This window comes from Diadema antillarum, unplaced genomic scaffold, assembly GCF_040938485.1.
Source record: "Diadema antillarum isolate AM-2024a unplaced genomic scaffold, OU_Dant_1.0 seq00000386_RagTag, whole genome shotgun sequence".
NCBI classification, from domain to species: Eukaryota; Metazoa; Echinodermata; class Echinoidea; order Diadematoida; family Diadematidae; genus Diadema; species Diadema antillarum.
This window is the reverse complement of record NW_027271384.1, coordinates 1,170,001-1,191,767: the sequence shown is the minus strand read 5'-3', so window position 1 is coordinate 1,191,767 and position 21,767 is coordinate 1,170,001. Positions and strand designations below refer to the sequence as shown.

General features: G+C 37.9%; 1 pseudogene; it reads left to right on the top strand.

The window, feature by feature from the left end:
• Window positions 1–15,911, top strand: part of LOC139731900 (dual oxidase 2-like) — a 90,803-nt pseudogene extending 74,892 nt beyond the window's left edge.
• Window positions 15,912–21,767: the final 5,856 nt, after the last annotated feature.

Below are 21,767 nucleotides of genomic sequence, written 5' to 3'. Positions count from 1 at the left end.
GAGGGAGAGGGGAGTTATGAAGGGAAGTGTTCTGATTGACTTCGTCTCACATGTGAATTACATAAACACAAAGAAATAAAGAACAGACAGTGATGGAATTCGTTCTCTGGCTTTGTCAAGTGTAATCCCCCCCCCCCCCCCCCGCGAATCATTTGGCGGGAAATGAGGCATGGTAGCGACAAGCTCTATCTTCTGCTCTGAAAGGCTCCATGGTTTTGCTTAACCCTTTTTGTGCTCCGTGTGTCGATTGGCGCAGAAAACCTCATAGTGATGTGCACCTGTCCAAAGTCCATGACATGGAAAAGGTTATACAATGTGTTTCATGGCAAAAGCCATCAATAATCGATACACACAATAGCACAGGAGACCTGTCTTGTTCCAGGCCCATTTTAGACCCCTTTGTTCTATCGCGAATAAAGTGGGCTATCCATTTTACGATACATTTTTGAGCTTTATGATTTATCATCATGATGATGACGCTTGTACGAATTTTTCAATCAAATATGAAAGATTTATGACGATGTCGTGCTCTTTGTAAACTATAATTGTTATATCCATACGCGAAAACAGATGGTAATTCAAGGAATCACTCTAGGAAGCGATTAAGTGTATTAAAAAAAATAGTCACGTGGTTATGACCCGGTTTTTCTTTTGTATATTGTAAGACTCGATCCCTTCCAGGATTTATCATTGTGTGGACGTGTTATAATTATGTCCTCATATTCAAGAATATTGACAGCAAAGATTACAGTAGACAGTACCTCATGCACACACACACACACACACACACACACACACCCAAGCGCGCGATTTGAACTGCGTGAATGAATGTTATTTTCTTTTCTTTTTTTACTGACTGACATGGTGCGTGTTGCAGGGCCTCCTGTAGATTCGCTTCCCAAATCCCCCAAATGATGTCCATCGCCACAGACTGTAATCTTACTGAACTTGATCCTTACAAACGAAAATGTTAAACATGAAAGTAATGATATAGAAACAAGGGAAATGTTAATTATGTTGATAGGAAATATTACCTTCTATTTCTGCAGCTATTACAACTTTTACTTCTACTCCTACTACTAGAAACGATAATAGTACTGACAAAGCAATGACACGATATCCCCCCCCCCCCCCCGCGTAGTCTAATCAATACTTTATTGGAAACCATGTTATTAGAAATCTCCAAGCATTTCCAGGTCCTTTTATATACACCTGGCCCTATTTGGGCGTGGTTGGTATTGGCCATTGGTGTTTACTTTCAACCCATAACCTCTTTCCAAGTGTGAACAACTTTATCCGCCATACGCAGACCAACAATAAGAGTCTCTTTTCGAAATTCATGGACCCCCCCCCCCCCCATCTCCTTTTGGTTGACAGGTGTGACGGCCGTTCTGCTGGTCATGGTCTGTGCGCTCATCTTCGTATTTGCCACCCAGTTCTCCAGGCGTCGCGTCTTCCGCCTGTTCTGGCTCTCCCACCAGCTCTTCGTTGTCTACTTCATGCTCATGATCCTCCACGGCAGCGGGAGTCTGATCCAGCCGCCGTCGTTCTACGCTTACTTCGTCGGACCCGCCGTCCTCTTCACCCTAGACAAGATAGTCAGCATCGGGCGGCGAACTGTGGAGATCCCTGTGCGCAAGGCGGACATCCTTCCGTCAGGTGTGGCAACAATTAGATCCTTACTATCATTTAGTGATGATGAAAAAAAAAAAAAAAACCTTGAAGAAAAAAGATATTGTTTCAAAGTCGAGGACATCAACACATGAAAATGTATTAACTAAAGTCTCCAGTTGTACTACTGAGGACGTGTACAATTACCCTTCCATAGATAGACTTCCTGTTCACCCACTCTGAAAATTTCAAGTTCGGGGTCATGGACGTATTTTGCAATTCAGTGTTTTGGGGTTTGGGGTATGGCTCGTCATGTGTGGCCAGGAAAAGGTATATTAATGCTTCTGGACTGCAGCAAGCACCAATTTTGTGGTGTTCTGGCCCATGCACGTAGATACTCTACTATTTTCTATTTTTCTATTTGACAAAATGGTAAACCATAAATCTTTATTGGTCAACCACAAATCTTCATGTCAAGGGCAAGCTATCACTGAAGACCGGTTTTAAAAAGATAAGCGATCAATCGACGGTCGGTTGCCGACATTTTCATGACCAAAACGACCACACCAAAAAAATTTGCCGACCAATTTGGCGAGAAGTTTTCGATGCAGCACTATCTCTTGTCGACAAAACGGTTCGCCTAATGGTCCCCTAACGCTGATCTTCATTTGCCCGCTCAAGAAAACGATATCCGAGAATCGACTCCCGTTCAGTGATTTCAGATTTCGGCTGCGTTTATCAACTTTCCTCTGTTTAAACGACTTTCAAAAGCCCTTTCCAAAGCCCTTTAGAAACGGCTTCCAAAATAGTTGCGTTTATCAACTCTCTTCGCGAACACAATAACTGGCCTGTCACTGCACAGCTGCATTGCGCAATTCGACCCGAGGAGAAGAGGTCATATAAGGCGTGCATTGTTCGTAACTGCAGTACAATACTACAAAGCCATTTCAAAACAGCTTTGCGTTTATCAACTTCAAAAGGCTTTTACAGACAGGTTTCTGAAAACCTGTTTAGGAAACCTGTTTGGAAAGCCACAAATTTGCGGCTTTCGAAAAGGCTTTCCGAAAGGGCTTTCAAAATAGCTTTGCGTTTATCAACTCGTAAAAATTCCTTGAAAGCCGTTTGGAAAACCTGTTTCTGCCGAGAAAAGGAGAGTTGATAAACGCACCCTTTCGAAAAGGCTTTCCGAAAGGGCGAAAGGGCTTTCAAAACAGCTTTGCGTTTATCAACTCGTAAAAATTCCTTGAAAGCTGTTTGGAAAACCTGCTTCTGCGAGAAAAGGAATTGATAAACGCGCCCTTCATAGAATGGTCGGCGAGCGGTCCTCGCTTTTATATTCAACAGAGCACATGAGACAGTGTGAAACAGTGTGAAAACAGTTAACTGTTATACAGATAGTTTTCTTGGAAAATGCAACCCTTTTCCCAGCATTTAGTAAATCCAAATGATACTTGAACAAACTCAGGCGAATTCTGAGATTTAAAATCTTTGCTATCCTGTACTATTCCTGAGCAATCACACGTACTGATATTTTGTTTTCTTATAGCAAGTCAAGCAATCGTGTCATTTTGACATTATCAGCATATCAGTGCAGTTTGCATGATTATGTGCATTGCTCCCTTGTCAAACTTCTCTGAACTTCTTTACTATGGATGTACTACATTGGCAGATGTCACCAACCTCGTGTTCAAGCGGCCGGACAGCTTCGACTACAAGTCCGGCCAGTGGGTGCGAATCGCCTGCACAGCTCTGGGCGGCAACGAGTACCATCCGTTCACCCTGACCTCCGCCCCACACGAGGAGGATCTCTCCCTCCACATTCGGGCTGTGGGTCCATGGACCACTAACCTCAGACAGACCTACGACAGCTGCGTATCCCTGGGCGAACCCTTACCCAAAGTAGGTTTACCGTCCTGGCAGTGGCAGGAATTGCGTATTGCTATTCACACTCACACAACTGCATTATAGATTACCTTGACTTTCTTGGGCGAGGACACTGTCTTCTTTTTCATCCTCGAAAGAAAGACAGACATACAAACAGACAGAACGAAAAAAGAAAGAAAGAAAGAAAGAAAGAAAGAAAGAAAGAAAGAAAGAAAGAAAGAAAGAAAGAAAGAATCTCGGACACTATTGTGCCCTAGATACTTTCTGGAAACCAGTCTCTAACTCCTGGGTAGATATGGGAAATATAGGGCCTACAATTTTTGTTTGTTTATGTAGAGTCCATTGCAAATACGAAGAAAATCTAAATCATACATGAATAATCAAAGATTACAAAATGAAAGGATTGTCCATTTCAGATTCACTGTTAGGATCATTCTGTTCTTCCATGGGGTCCAATACAAAGTTAACACTAAAAAGGAATTGTACGAATGATGCAATAGATTCTTCAGCTTTTGCCCACAGACTTTTTTTTTTTTTTTGCACATATTTGGTTTTTTCCTCAGATGTATTTGTGTATGTGCTTGTGCTTCTGTATTAAAGATAGATACTAGTATAATGGGTAGACAGATAGCTGAAATGAATAAAATGGATGAATATAATATCGATTGATGGATAGAAAGCTATAGGCCATGGGTCCTAAGATTAATGAAAAGAAGAAGAAGTGAGAGAGAGAGAGAGAGCTGTAAAACCAAGTGAGACAAAGATATGAAGAGTTTGTTCGCAAAAACCGATAAGTCCATTTTTGAAGATTTTGAAGTACGGTCTTTGTCATAAAGTACAAAATAATACCTTTTAAATGATATCTTGGTCAATACATATAAAGGTATATTTTTGAAGTTATGGTCAAAAGAAGCAAAAAAATTCTTATCATTCTCTTTATTTTTCTTGACCTTTAATCACAAATATCTCCATTTGGCAAATATGGACTTATTGGTTTTTTTGCGAACAAACTCTTCATATAGTCATCGGAATACAGTCATTGGGAAACGTTTTTTGTGTGCAGTTTCTTACAAAATTTGATGGTTAGCCACAGTGACATAAGCGTTGATCTTATTTCAGCCGTGAGTGACCTTCAAAGGCAAACCGAGTCATGGAATAGTGTATTGAAGTGCACTTTTCATGTTGAAAAGTCTGATCAGAGGAGTAGGAGGAATACACGTAGGTCCCTAGGTATACACTCATTCTTTGATCGTCACTGGTGATGATTAGGGTAAAGCACATGCTGATGTTTCCCTTTGGTAATTTTATGTGGGTATGCATCCGTTTTAAACCAATCTAATCTATTTAATCTATAGAAACCAATGTGAATGAGTCAGACTTTCCTGGGTGTTAGAACACAACATGATTATGATGATCGCTCAATTCTGCAATCTGCATACTGTTCCTGCGATTTTGCTGAAACACGGTTGACTCGTTGACGTCATGGGTTGAAAATTCACTGCATGAAGCCAACCTATCACAGTCATAACCACTGTTCTCTCAAATAATATCTAGACATCTCATTGACCACTCGATTTGCAGCCACCATGTCGCCATTTTACCACGCACATACCATACATTAACCTGTGGAAGGAGCTCGTAACATCCACGTGATCTTGGTGACAGTCCCCGCTGGAAAATGCGAGTATATCGCCATTGAGTGTACCTGGTAACATGGCGGCGCGGCTTCATGAGCTAACATTGGGTACTGTACAGCGTGGACGGGCAAATGAGATACTTCCTCCTATAGAGTTCAGTGGTTATACCAGGGCCTTGGGAAGTGAACAGGAGACAGACAACACGCCATATTTGGCAGAGAGTTATACGCACGCATCTGCGCACTTTGCATTTACACGTGTGTGTCTAAAAAAGTGTTGAAGTTTTTTCAACACACACACATACACTCGCACACACACACACACACACACACACACACACACACATTTGTTTTTCATATATACGAGTTTGATATCGATGTCATCTACAAAATTCGTCATTTGACAAAAGCAAATGCAAGACAGTGATCAATTTTACCGAAACGCGGTTATCTAACAACAATGTTATACATTATGTTCACAAACTGAAAAAAGACTGAATGATGTTCATTTTCAGTCCATCAAAATAAACAAGATATCGTAATCGTTTTCTCAATTTTGGGAGAAATTTCCCAGTCGGTAGAGTACTGGCTCTCTTAGGATAATGCATGCACATCGAAATAAGCGAAGACGTAGCCATAATCAGTAATTGGGAGATTGGTGTATGGACAGATCATAATGCAAAGACAAAGATTTGTGAACGAACTTGCGGCATAATATGGAAAAGGAGATATGTTAAAACGTTCTTTATCAAGAGTGCACTGAAATGTTGTAGCACTAGTCTTGTCTGCAATGTGTCGTGGCACTCTCATCATCTTGCCCACAAGGTGTTATGAATGTCCTTATCTTTTCAGCTGACACAAACAATCTCTACACTGCAAAAAGTCCGGTGTTAGATATGAAACACCGAGCTGGTGTTCAATTTCCGGTGCTCATTCATGGTGTTAGATTTACACCTCCGGGTGTCATTTCAAAATTTAAAATTATTTTTTGAATAGTTTCTTAGTTACTGCACTTCTTGTTTATTTTTAACTTCAACAAGACGATAAAGAATTTTCCGATAAAGTAATTGATTTTTGAAAAATCTGTAAATACATTTACACCACAGTAACACCAGTTGGTGTGGTCCCCTATTGAAGCTGGACGGGTGTTATACCATTGAAATTAATACCACCGATATCAAATCAACACCATGCGGTGTCATTATTGAATTAACTCTAGCGCAGTGTCAAAAATATCACCAGCCACAGTGTCAAATCAACACCACGAAGTGCCTGGCGAACACTTTTTAACACCGTCACAATACATTTTCTACACCTGTGGGTGTGTTCCTCTATTGAAGTTTGATCGGTGCTAGATTTAACACCCATGGTGTTACATCTAACACCGATGTTTTTACAGTGTATTGAATTATATAGAAGTAAGTTTACTAAAAAAAAAGCCCCATCTCCCCATTAAGATTTCCCCCTTGAAATTCTTTTTTTTTGGTTTGTTTTTATGTTTCATTATTTTCTATGTAAAAGTAGTCAACCGCTCAAGTTAAAGTGTCTTTAATTCAACTCTCGAAATGAATATATGTGTATATTAAAGTTTTATGTCCTTACTCGTCACTCCTCTTGATATATCACGTCTGTGTTATTGTTCCCTTATAGTGATTGGTTGACATCCCCCAATGTACCTACATACCTACACATTATTGATTGTTGAAGAAAAGTGTGAACTTAACCAGTCATCTTGCAAGATGTCGCACGTTTCTTTGTACAGATTTACCTTGACGGTCCGTATGGAGAGGGGCACCAGGACTGGTACAAGTTCGAAGTCGCCGTCCTTATCGGTGCGGGCATCGGCGTCACGCCGTTCGCCTCCATCCTAAAGGACATTGTCTACCGGTCATCGACCACGGGGAAGTTCCCCTGCAAGAAGGTATAGAGTAAACAGACGCTCATTTGTTTAGCCGAAGAATATTTGCTATCTGCTCATAGCTATACAAGTAATATTTTTTTGGTAAGTTTTTTTGAGAAGCTGTACATACAATACATAACTTAATCACAACGTTTGTGCAATGATAAGCCTGTATAGTCGAGTCTATCAGCAGGGAGGGAAAATAATCTTGAAAGTAAGCAGCTGAGTTAATGTTGTGATACTTCCTTATTACAACCTTTCCTTGCCTCTCCACTAGCACCCATCCCCATTTTTTCCTGGCTCCTTCGATCCGAACATTTCCTTCAAGGAAATTGTGAGGATTGATTCCTTGTCATCATTTTGTGCTTCTTCTTCCTCTTTTCTTTTATATTTTAGGGGTTAATCCGTTGAAATCGGTTGTGCTCACGGTAAACTCTCCAATTATCAATTAAAGTTAACACGCCCATATGTCACTGATATAAGCTCACTACATAACACTACACTTGATTTCCTGTAGCCGCAAGTTCAGATAACGCACGTGATATACTTGAAGTGTAGCTCCGCTCTATGTACAGCTTAGCAAATAATCCACATTTTATGGTCTGGCCCTGTACCTTTCTTTTATAAGCTTTGCTGTTCGCTGTTAGTACAAATTCCCTATGGTATAGAAAAAAAAAAAACAACTTCTGTTTTATATGGGTCCAGTTTTGTCCCATACTATTGTTTATCATCTTTTACACAGTAATCAGAATAGCTATTTTTTATGATTGGTTCCAAAATTACAAATACATTTCAGAAAAGGTAGACTTACAGTGTCTGTCTCAAATCAGAATATTTGTACATTTGTCGGATAATTTTGTGAAGATTTCATGATACTAAACATTTCCATCTAATATTTCTCAACACAGGGTTTATAGCTAAAAGAGTTGTCAAATTTATAAATGATGACAAGATAATTTCTGCAGCACATCAAAATTGCCCGAGGACTTGATGATGGGTTGGTTGGAGACAAGTCATCCCCATTAAAAAAAAATCAAACGATAGCAATAGAAGAATATCAATACATGTTTATGTATTCAGTAAATTCATCGGTGAAACTGTACAAGAAAATTTGATATTCCGTTCGAAAGTTGTGATTTTTTTCGAAGTTTTGTTTTATCCATGCGCTGTCATTTGAATGGAAAGGCTATAAAGATCTCGGTGTCACAATAATCCAAAAAAAATATATATCATCTAAGATAAGTCCAGATATTTTCATCATTCTAGCGTGATGAAAGAGGTTTTGACTTACCCCCCTTTTGAATTAAGGCAGGGAGAATTACTTTACTCTTTACCTATGGCAGTATCAAGTTGAAGGTTTCTGTACTATTCATGAAAGCTGAATGCTTGCAAAGGTGTTCTCTTTATGTTTTCTTTGCATTGCTGCTTATTTTTGTCGTTATACATCACACATTATGGAGACTTCTTATTCATAACATGATCGATGATGGCATATAGATTTACATACAAAAACTTATAACTTCTGAACGCTTCGACTATATATTTTCTTCAAACTTCAGTGATTTGTATCTCCTACCGTTTTCCGGCATTTACGGACTCCACATGTGTATTAAAGGAGACCTTCGGATGATTTTCAGATTTTTACATTTGAACAACTATAAATTAGATATACTGAGGACAGAGTTTCAGAATTTGTGATAATTGGGATGAAGAATAAGAATATTTTCAAAATTTAGAACAAATTGCAATAAACAAGGATGATGACATGGCAGAGTCGCCATAAGAATGCATAAGTTTGGGCTCAAGGAACCAGAACAAAAGAAGAATGCATGCATAGATTGTATACACAGGTGAACTCGCAAGCAAGCGGTATTGTAATGGAATTACACTGCTACATTTCTGAAATATGTGAACCTCCTATGTCATCATCCTTGTTCAATGCTATTTGTTTAAGATTTTTCAAAGTATTTTATCTCTGCTCAAGAACCACGAGAAATTCCACAAATCTATACATGGAGTTGTCGATTTATGTGCTACATGATGTGAAATTATGAAAATCGTCTGGAATATCCCTTTAAACATTCTGGAGTTGAGCGTTTTACCTGGTCTCTTTACATAGGCCTGCATAACCTCCGCACAACTGACATGTGAATCATCATAGTACATGATCATACAAAATGATTGTTACCAGGCTACGCCTGAATCTGAAAGTTTGATGCTCATGTAACGACCTCGCCTGTAAATTGGCGCAATTGTTACGTTTCCTTTTTCTGCTTGCCTGTTTCTAACGTAATTGAGAATAATTATGTGTGTTTGCACGCGTTGTGAAAAAATAATGGCAATTACATTGCCCGATGAATGGCAGAAATGGAAACGAAGAGAATTCTTCGTACCCGTTTGTTCAATTAGCTCTGACTGAGTTCGAGGAATTACAAAAACTACTCGATGTCTTCTAAACATTCAACAAATAGTTCAAGTAGTGAATAGTGAAATGTATATCATGTGCACTTAATTCGTACACTGAGATTGAGAAGTAAAAACTGCTCTGCCTAAGAGGGCATTTGGGTCGCACTCGCACGTAGACATACGAATTCTATACACGATACGACACGTTAAACCACCGAGAGCTAGTTTGGAGGAAATGTTGAACGAATCCTTTAATTCCCGGGCACGTTATTAATCAGTAGCCATGCACCTATGTCTTCCGCCATCGCTCATGTAAACATCTTTGTAGTGCCCTGATGTGGCCTGTTTAACATTGCACCCTAAGCTTTTGGATTAATAGCCGTGGTTTCCTGTGATTGTAACCTTGCGAACCGGCCCATCCTACTTCCTCGCAAAATATTTTTTGGGTACCGACTTCCTCATTTGAGAACACCGACGTGCTCACTTTAGATGGTCGAGAAAACGAAAGTGGTTCGAAGAGATCTCTTCTTAAAAGTCGGTGAGAGTAATCGACTCACACAGTTGCACGTTCCGCACGTAATTTTTTTTCTGGAGCTGGCACGATGCGTCATGATAGTGTTTCGATTCAGTGTTGCAAAACAAATAAGAACAGAACGTAAAGAAATCAAAGCTGGAATAGTACGATGCTGATTATTTGATTGGGTTTATTTTAGAAGACGTTTGCCGTGGTGTTATATTAAGGAGTTACTGCACTGAAGCCGAGGGTTTTTCCTATCTTTACTCTTTCCTTCCTTTCTTTCTTCGTCAAATCATTCTCTCAACTTTGCGAACAGAGAAAGAAGCTTCTGGTTATGACATCAGTTTCTAATATCGACGTAAAGCCACTTATGTTCTCCCATTCCCCAGACGTGAGCATGGAAGTCAATACAATTTATGACACAGAAATAGAATGTGTATATCTTTTACCACCTGTCTGTACTCCTTATGAAATTTATGTAGGCATAATGATTCATAAAATTCATTAATCTCTTTCTTCTGTTCTGTCTGTCTGGTAATTTTTTTTCATATTTCACTGTTGTAACTAAGAAAGTTTAAGTGTTTGAGTCGATTTCATGAGTTGTTCACACTGTACAAGCATTTTTTTCTGTTCTGTTGTTCACACTGTACAAGTTCTGCTTTTAACGTCGGATCCCTCACTTTTTTCTCTCTCTCAGAACACAGATAATGTAACAAGTTTGGTTTGAATCTATTCACACATGATCTCAATTCGTTGATTACCTCTAATTTTAATTTTACAATCAATCAATGTGTGCACAAGAGCATTCGTGATCTTTTTTTTTTAATATCATGATCTGTGGAAGAAAACAAATGAATTTAATTAGATAATTAATTACCTTCTAAATCAGGCTGATAAACGTGCTTGAATCCTGGCAAAGGTAATGAGAATTTTAACTATATAATTTCAAGGTGCAAAATCAGAGGATATCATTTTTTTTTTCAAACGTCGGATCGGACAGGTCTAGTTAAAATTGACCTTATTAGCTCACATTCCTTGATTGGACTGGCTGTGGCGTATTAAGTAGTGATTACATGTTTCTGTTATGACTGCTTATTTGAAGTACGATACAACCTTCAGCAGTGGAAGCATGTCATAACGAGGTCCTTGGAACCAGGAAACTTTGTTATATCAAGTAGCCAAGTTTTTTACATCAGTAATAGTCGGTGAACAATGTGGAGCAAGGCAAATTGATTTCACTCCATGGAGACTTTTTTAAAGAATAGTTTGTTATGTCAGGTATTTCGTTAAGTCACAGCTCCTCATATGGAGTTTGCATTATTCATTTATTTTTTTTCTGTTTTTATTTGTCTGGTTTTATTAGTAACTTCATTTATGATTTCTTTTTTTGTTTGTTTAAAAGAAATGTTAATTTCTCATACTCCAAAAGGGGTCGAAGGAAATTTTTCCAATGAAAGTTCAAAGTTCAAAGTTTATATCGGCTTGCTATTCAAAATAGTGACGTCACTGTTATTTTTTTTTTCCCCGGAAGGTTTACTTTGTGTGGGTGACTCGAACCCAGAAACACTTCGAGTGGCTAACTGACATCATCCGCGATGTCGAGGAAAACGACACCAAGGACATGGTCTGCGTCCACATCTTCATCACCCAGTTCTTCCAGGAGTTCGACCTCCGCACCACCATGCTCGTGAGCCCCTCTCAGTCTTATGAATGGTCAATGCTTAAACATGACATCAGTGTTTTCATCAACTCGCTTCTCTAATGAGCACTCAAACATCACGGGAATTAGCTTCTTTGTTTCCAACATACAAAGTAGCACTTCCCTCGATAGGAAGTTCACACTCTACTTAATCGATGGAAGTGGTGTAACGCACTTTCTACCACTTTCATTCTTCCCGAACTAGAAGCTCGCCCTGATTTAATTTTCACTCTAACAAAGTCCGCAAAAGAGAGAGCAGTCTTGTGTTGTGACAGACCAAACTAGGCGTAATCTTAATTAAGAGAAAACTTTTTAGCGAAATAGGGAAATGGTCGTTCGAGTGTAAACAGCTGTCAAAGATCCGAGCTTGGTCAAAAGCCAAAGTTAATGATCTTTTTTTTCTTTTTTCTTTTTTGGTCAATCTCTGATTTTGTATAAGATAGAATGATAAATACTGAAAACAGACCTTGCGTAGGAGTTCCGGATCACAGTTGCATAAGGATATAATTTGCCGTTGTTGTTGTAGTTGTTTATTCGGATAAGAGCCTGAACCTTATTTGTCACTGCAATTGATTTTGCTTGATCACGGAGTGACGTAGCAGTCTGCAAGCAAAAAGTAAAAAATATCAAACCCTGAGGGACGCAGCTCCAAATTTTCCGTCGACATTCCCCCGCCCCTCGCTTTCAACACTTATAACCCCTCCCACCCCCTAAAAATGAACACATCCCCTTGCTCGAGCGCGCGCGCATACACACACACACACACACACACACACACACACACACTCATACAATTATAATTCGATATTTGACGAAGGAAACATTGTAAACAAATGAGCTTAACTTTTGCCTTTTCATTCATTTATATGCATGGCTTAAAGTCGAGTAATCATATGTGGATTGTATTGCTTTATCTGAGTGTCAGGCAGGTTTTTTTCTTTTTTTGTCAGTCAGAATAAAAGTCACAAGGTAATGTATGATTATGTTACGGTATTGAACTGAATCGATTTATCTATATTAAATGCGAGTCTAAAACAAAATGCACATTTTTTTTCAAAAACTACACTTACAACCCATCAATGTAATGCAAAATGCATAAACATAAATATGAAAGCGGAAAAAGAGCATGAGTTGGCGTCAATCAAAATGAAACTATTTGTTCAAAATCATTATGTTACTAGAAAAAAAGGCCCACGTAAAAGACTAACTTGTGGAGATTATTTAAGTAAAGTAAAGCAGCAGGGCCGGGTAAGCTCTGTATTTCTTTTTAGATTCACCAGGTTACTTTCCAGTTTTCACAGACAGTCTTGTTGCAAACATAATATGCAGCTGCCTACAAAAGAGCAAATACTCTATGATCAACCGTAGGACGCCATTCATACCTTTTGTTGTTGTTGTTGTTGTTGTTGTCGTTGTTGGCTGTATAGGGAATGAACTGAATACCTGAATATAAGAAAGACCCAAGTCCAGTAAGGATAATTTTGAGGAATTAAAAAAGAAACACACATAGATAACATTATGATATGTTTGGTTTTTCAATTATGCGAATGTTATGTATACAAAGTAAAATATGAAGCAGTAATTTAGATAATTATATCCATTATTTCCATTACAGCGAAAGGGGTCTCCAATTGGATGATAGCCAAAGTGGATCTTGGGAAGTTCTCACTGTCATGAATTCAACTGTCTCTGCCTAGGCCTATGCATAATATAACACGGCCTCATTTGTAGTTCCATGGGGGGATTGTGAGATTTAATCAAATGCTAACGCACAGTGACATTACGCTGAAAAAAAATTTAAACATGTACGTCTTTTTGTTTAATGTATCTGTAAAATATTTTAAATTTCACCCTTGTCTATCTACAGTATATCTGCGAGCAGAACTTCTACAAGGTGTCGAGCAGATCTCTGTTCACAGGGTTGCGATCCGTCACCCACTTTGGTCGACCCGAGTTCGTCAGTATGCTGGATTCTATTCGCCAGAAGCACCCCGACGTAAGCCAGCCTCTTCTGCCCATAGTCACCTCCCTGCACAAACACACAATGCGTCCTTCTTTTCATTCCCTCCCCCTTTATTTCTGCACCTGATTCCCTCTCCCGTAGAAAGCAGAAGTCAGATTTAGATACATACAGTTTTCTCCAACGGGAATTAATTCAATTTGGCGTGTTGTGAAGTGGTAACAAAAGCTAAGGCATCACCGAGAGCGTTAATACCGTTAGCACACTCATCCTGTATTGTCACTGACAAAAGCTTCCAGTGGTGATGACAAAGTCAATGATAATATACTACGAACAATGATTACATTTCGCTATTCCGAAGGTTCGTTGATATGAAATAAGGTTCGTAAGGTCGCACCTTATTCTCTTTCACTTTAACTTACCAATTTTCTTTTTAACGGATTAACGAACCTCAATTTTTGGACTATCGAACCTTCGGAATAATGAACCTTATTTCATTTCTGGTTGAACGAACCTTAGGCATGACGATCATCACCCACGAACAATATCCTAGAGATGATTGGTCCTACAATGAAGTTAGAGACTGTCCGTCTGTTTACGTCGATGTATAGGACAATATTTGTCAATCAGTTGCGATAGAGACTGCTGTATTTTTCATCATGCGCGTCTTTTGTGATCCCCCCCCCCAAAAAAAAAAATTAATAAATAAATAAATAATTACACATGACAATATCCCCCTCAAAAAAAGAAGAGTTGTTCTGGAAAATATTTCTATCGCACTCTTCAATATATAAAAATAATCCAAAAAAAAAAGTAGTTACCAGTTTGGTAAGAAGGTTTCCTGAGTTATTTTGGGAACGGTGTTGTATCCACGTTGACCTTCGTGCCCCGGATGTAAAAGTGGTACCGTTGTCGTGGTGGAGTTTGATTTGATTTGATTTGATTTGATTTATTGGTTTCTGTATCATCATTGTACATACACATTCATATACAAACATAAATATAAGTTGCATTTTCTTCTTCATTGCCTTTGTACAATGCACAGCAAGAGTACGACAAAACATACAACAATGAATAATACAGAGGGGCAACAGCATAAGCGTGGCTTGATTTGCGTGCAGCCCCCGTAGCATAACATATATACATTGTACATCGGAAGGGGAATAGGAGGGAGGGATGACTTGCATAGAGATAGGATAGTTGAAAGGAGAAATGGAAAGGAGAGGTTTGTCTGCTTTCACTAAAGGTTTATACAAAATAAGATCACTTGTATCACTGATTAGCAAGGCATGACAAAATATTTTCTCACCGAGGTACAGGTGAGCAGTTGATACATAATTATTATTACATAGTAAATTAAATGCGTCGATATTTCTGCGAAAGAATTTTGTGTATAATACATTAACAATGACAATGGAATTACTGATATCCAGAAAGCAACATTGTTTTTACAGCTTTACTAAAAGAATACATGGACTTTAAACTTCGAATTTCAGAAGGAAGAGAATTCCAAACATCGGGTCCGGTGTGTCTGACAGATTTCAGAGCCATCACTGTTTTGGGATTACATAAATTAAACTTATCAGATTGTCTTGTTGCGGTTGGATAAGAATGTATGTCCTTGTTTAATTGAAATAGTGAGTAAAAAGAAGATGGCAACTGACCATTATGTAAGCGGAACATAAAGAGTGAGTTTTGCAAAAAATTAATGTCATTTACCTTAAGTGTTTTGAATTCTGCGAATAAAGGATCTGAATGGTCTCGATAACCTGAGTTGGTGCATATTGCAGGGCCTTCCGAATGAATGGCGCTAGCACAAAGGAAACTAACCAAACCTATTTCACCTATGGAGAGCTATTCGTTGGGAGATTCTGGTGGCATTTCAATCGCCCGGTACTTCTGTCTGTCTGTTAATCTGTATCAGTACTGTGATATAAATACTATTGTACTACGTCTACTGCTCCATAGTGCAGTACTCATATCTCGTAGTATTCATAATGATATTCGTTCGGATTTAATGACAGGGATAACACAGAATACTTGAAATTGGAGAAAAACAAACAAGCTATCATTCATTATATGAAATTATGACAATTATCCTATCAACGGGCTTACTTTATTGCATTTTCCTTTTCCCCGCCGCTTTGACGATGCGTTTCAGGTGAAGAAATACGGTATCTTCAGCTGCGGGCCGGCTGCTTTGAACAAGACTCTCGGGGTGGCCGTCGCACAAATCCGGAAGGACAACGCTGGCATCGTGTTCGAGCTCCACAACGAGACATTCTGAGTTTGCGGACGTCATGGAGGTGCGAAAGATACACATCCGACGACTCATAGTCCTCCGTTTGTGTATTTTTTTTTCACGTCCTTTTCTTCCCGCAATTAAGAGGCTGTGATTCATTTTTTGAGTACGCGAATATTTACGCGTGCACAAAGTTGAGTGTTTATCGATATGTTGCGTTGTGCCTATCATAATTATGAAGCTGCAAGGAGTAAACGTCACTGGGGACGTTTTGATGTCGGAATCGTGGAAGGGTGGCCAATGTTGATAGTATCACATGACATATATCATCCTCTTAGATAAAAGATAAACAACAGATAGAAATCCTTAAATTTGTAGTTGTTTGAAAATAAAGCTTTTGTAGTCGAAATCTTGTAAGATGCAAATCATAATTTGGATGTTGGATTTATATGATATATGATTCATATTTATATGATATTGTTCTTCCAACCAAAGAATGGGTTTGTATTTTGATTAGTGGCGCGAGTGACTCGAATGTATAGGCATATATATGTATATAGTTGTATATGAAGAGTTTGAATGGAAAAACAGATACACGCCATTTTGAACGTTTTTAAGTATATAAGATCATCAAATAGAAAAAAAAATACATTCCTTCAATGATATTGCTCTTGTTACATAATATGAATTATTTCTAAGATGTAAATAGAATTTTTAAATGTATTTTAATCATTTTATTTTTATTTTCCTCCAGCTTCAATTTCAGATATCTGAAGTTAATAAAAATGGATATGATAGTTAAGTTTTTGCATTTGAACTCTTCATAATATTTGTAACCAACTGCCGTAGCTTGCTTAAGATATCGCCAGTAATGTAGAAATGTGTTGTAAGAAGAACTCGCAACATTCATATCGTCTTTCAATGTCTAACATGTCTATTATACTATGCAATGATCTTGGTATAAAATGGGGAGATTTTAAGGTGGTTTCTTTTTTATTTTTATTTTTTTTGCGCGCATAACACGTGTTGACCAGTGTGTGTGTATGTCTTTGCCGTATATATATATCATAAGCACCAATTTTCGTCAGAATCAATCTTTGTTCATAAAGAAAGTTGCCTGTTCGTCAGTTGAGCCCAGATAACGTGATTAGTGTTAACTGCTTGGATACTTATCATTTGTCATGTTTGATGTCATTGTTTTTCCTTAAAGCGAGGAAGACAAATATGAGGGAATGTATCTATGAAATGTGTGTGTATGTTTGTATGTATGTTTATGCTAATCAGCATGGGTATTTTATCAACAGAAACTGTGACGAGTTGCGATCTACCATCTCGACTTTATAATCCAGTTATTTATAATCCAAAATCAATGTGATGCATCAAAGAAATGTTATACTGTTTATTATATTGAAAGCGTGGGGATTGGCTTGTCAATATTTCAAGAAGACTATACGGTCAAATGGTTAGCATCAAAGATTACAGTGATTATACATTATGTCATAATAGTATAGGTTCAGAGGGAAAATCCCATGAACTGTAGCAACAATTCAAAATTAATGAGCCATAAAAAATGAATTCTTTGGAAGAATCTACGTTCATTTTAGATTTTTTCATAAGTATAATGTGTGACCATGCGTCACAAAACAAACAAAAAAGTCGTATAACCTGATTTTCTGTAAGAACTCAAAACAGAGGAAAAGGGAAAACCCAGTCAATTTCTATTTTCTTTTTCTGAACGAGCAATTCTTTCCTTAATGTAATTCTTAGGTTTGAGATCATAAAACGAATGGCAAATTATGTTTTTGTAGTGTTTTTCGAAGACACTTTGTTTCGGTCTGACGTAGGCTTTTTCAGATTTACGGATTCGGAGCACCAGAAATCCTTCAAACACTATTCACTTTTAAATCTAATAACCCTTGAAAGTATGATGCTATTAACTTCGAAGTTAGTTCCCGTCATGAATATGTACTAAATGATGGCAAACTTTCAGTTCAATTTAATAATCCCTTCGCAGTGGTTTCTATGGAGATTTGTATCCTGACATTTGTACCATTCCTTGCAGAGAGCATGCACAGCTGGGTCAGATTACTCACTGGACCAGACCCTGAACGTGCTAAACTTCAAAGCCTCTTTTCCCTAAGTACAGTCACTTTTCCAGAGTGTGTACTCTCATTCCATTAGTTAGATGGATTCGAAAAGTCCATTTGTATTGAATTATTTGTAATGTTGACAGCTTTGTCTTTTGTTTTTTTTAGAATCTATCCTACACTAAAAACCCACGTCTGGCGACTTTTTGGTGGATTTGTGACGCAGGGTCACATAATAGGTGATAAGATTTTATTTATTTTGTTGAATGTTATGTGTTCATATTTAAAAATAGAGAGGGTATATAGCCCGTTCATATACGTGGTCTTCCACATGGTCCTGTATTATAAAAAATATCAGACAGAGAAATTCTACAGCACAAATCATACAAACATACAAACACAGAACATGAAAGTACAAGTTAATTGCTTTCATCTGATTACGTGAAATGAAAAAGGAAGAAAGAACATAATTATGAATAATTGCCAATGTGTGGGGAAGAAATTCTACAGCACAAATTACATAAACGCAGAACATAAACGTACAAAAAGTATATTCATTGCATAAAACAAGAGGAAAGAAGCATAAATAAATTGCATGTGCATTATTGTTATCTCATGCAATTGCACATTAAAATAAAAACGATACTTCATTAATCGGTCGCTTAAAATTCCTTAATGTTTCATAGCATCTCCTTTCAAAAGGAAGAGTATTCCATAAAATTATTCCCATATTTACAAGTTTTTGAATAAAATTCTGTTTTACAGCGATGGACTTTAAGAAGTCTCTTATCAGTATTTCTCGTTTCTCTCTGAACTTTATCATCTAATGATACAAACTTACTGCTCAGTTGGGGGTAAAACATTCTTATTATGTACACATTTAAAAACTTTAGAAAATAATTAAAAATATATAAAAAATAATAATTTAAAAGTACTAAAGTTTTGCACAAAAAAAAAAGGTTGAGGCAAACTAAACCAATTTAATTCACTTGATAAATCCTAAGACGGAATTTCCCTCGACTTATACGAGCCATAAAATACCTTTATATGATAAAGTTCTATTCGATATTCTACGATACTATTGTCATGTCAGTTACTTGATTTCTTTAAATTGATTAGAAAATCTTTGTGTAACGAACGTCCTGAAAAGAAAATCACACTAAAAGTCTGTACTGTTTTAGTAAAAAGTGATTTCTGTAATTTCTACAATACAATAAAAGAAACCCTCACGCAATAGGCCTATATGTAGTTTGTTTCATTTCTGAACATTACTCGCTTACAAGGCTTGTGTAAATTGGCCGAATTTTGCGAGAGTCATGTTGGGCTATATAAGATTGTCATTTTCTTTAATAATTTCTACATCTTTTATCAATGACAATGCGCGAAATGTCGTTTTCAGAATCGGTTGCTTCATGATGTGTCAATAATTGTTTGTCTGTGATTGTGTAGTTCCTTTCCATCAAAGCTAAAGTGGAGACTATATTCTTGAGAGCATTACTGATGCCGTGAAAGATGTGCGTGTATGTTTGTTTAGGAAAGCGTGTGTCTTTAGTGCTTGTTACGCAGTATATTGAGCGAGTAGGAGACAGGATTGGAGAAAATGGAAGTTACCAAACTTTGTCAAATTATTCAAGTTTTACCACGTCACTCTGCAAACAGAGCGATTTATACTTTTAACTATTCTTTTGCCCTTTTGTGACAGATGAAGAAGTCATTTCCAAAATATGTGAATGCGCAACCTGTAAGCGTGAGTCTATAGGTCTAAACTGGTGACGGAGAAGTACGTCATTGTCGCAAATCGTACATTTCAAAGTTCAGTTGTTTCAAGAAATAGCATCCGCCACGCCTTTGTCCTTTTTTTTCCCAGTTCGGTGTTTTCCCATATCACCTGAAAATGCACCTCTCAATACAATTGCAAAAATTGCGTATTCGCCTAAGGTCGCACACTAAACAACAACTACACACACGCACAAACGCAAACGCACAAGGCACAAACACACACACACACACACACACACACACACACACATACACACATAGGGAGCAGTCATACAGAATAACACACAAAGATGCGTCAAGCAAAACACGGGCGATCAATGGGGTGACTATGACGCATGTGTTATTTGCCTTGAAGTGGTTGTGTGTACAAACAAAAATGCCATTTCTCTTCAACACAATAAGATTGATTTTATTCTTGAAATGAAATACCAACTATGCGCTTCCTCATTGACACCATTTTGTATTCCCCCATTTTTATTTCTTTTCATATACTTTATCTGTCCCTGACATTTGCTTGAAAAAAAAGAAGAATAAACTTGCTGCATTGCTAGGAATAGTTTATATTGCACTTAGAGGAGAATTATCCTTATATACATGTAGATTCTGTAAGTGCAGAAGTATGAGAAGTATGTACATAAATTAGTGAAGTTCGAGAAAAATATGATGGTCCTCTTACAAAGAGTATAAAATAGATGTTATTGTGGTGATCGTCAGTTCTGACTATAAAAAAAAATGCATGCTTGAAACATCAATGAAGATATGATAGATAACTTTTATTTCGGATATCTCCTATCAGACATGCAGGACCAAGGATGTTTACATTTTCCCAATGATCATAGCCACTCTTGATTCATGGCGTCAAAGGTCAGCAACTTCATAGGAGGTATTTAGACGGCAATGTACACACAATCAACTCTATGCTCAGTGAAACCACTTCGTTTGTTTAGTGTGTCTCCCTGCGGTCTTCCTTCTACTGTCAACAGAGGGCATACTTTCATGTTAAGGCGTTAAAAGCCCTGTAATACCCTCTGTTTAGAGTACACATCATACAATATGTTTACAATTAAACGTTACCCCACTGTTATATATACGCCATACACTCCACAGTAGTTGACGAAATAAAACCACTTGGTACAAACGTTACGCATGACACCACCGTCCATTAGACGCGTACGCACAGTGGCATCTGAAATCCAGCAACAAGTAGATTTGCACCATAATCTTTTAAAGATTATCATTACACAAAAGTCCCCATTGCTTTGAGCTGGTGCTCACTCCAGCAGGTCAGTAAGTATCAAAGGGAAAAAGCTCGGGGTATTGGGGACAAGCAGTATTATTACCAACTGCTCGTCTACTCTGCCATACCCTCCTACTCTCCCATTGAGCATAGCAGCAACTGCTCACAATCATACATTATTTATATTACTTATGAGTATCAAATCAGTTCGTACATCTGATCTCACATTACAGTATTGTCAAATCATTCAAGAAAAGAAATAAAAACTGGAACTTGCTACCACTTCCTTCATCCCATAACATACTCATCCCCCGTTTTTGTTTTGTTTTTATTTGCGTGGTTGTTGGTTTGCTCTTTTTTAAGAAGAAGTAGGAGGTGAAGAATACAGTAACTATGTGGTTTGTGAACGGCAAAATGTCTTGTAACTTCCACTTTAATGAATGAGCTAAGTCGGAATAATGCTTCTCCTAGTTGTTGTTGGTTTTTTAATAGTTTAATTCAAAGTACTAATAGCTGACCATTCGGTGTAGCCTGTACTTGTGCCACGCCCGTCGGCAAAGCAATTGGTACTTCAGTTTCTGTTTTGTCATCGTAGCTTTGGAGTGACTATACAAAAAGCATAATGACCATGACGTTGTTGAGTGACCTGCGAGCCATTCAGCCCCCTTCTATTATCGCAAAAGTTTTGCGTAAGTGAAGTTAAAAAAGACTAATCCAATGCCTCACCGAAGGACGTCATGCGGGCTGATGACATAAATTCTGGTCAACTTAGACAACAATAGTTTCAAATGCCCCCGAGGGCCTCAACT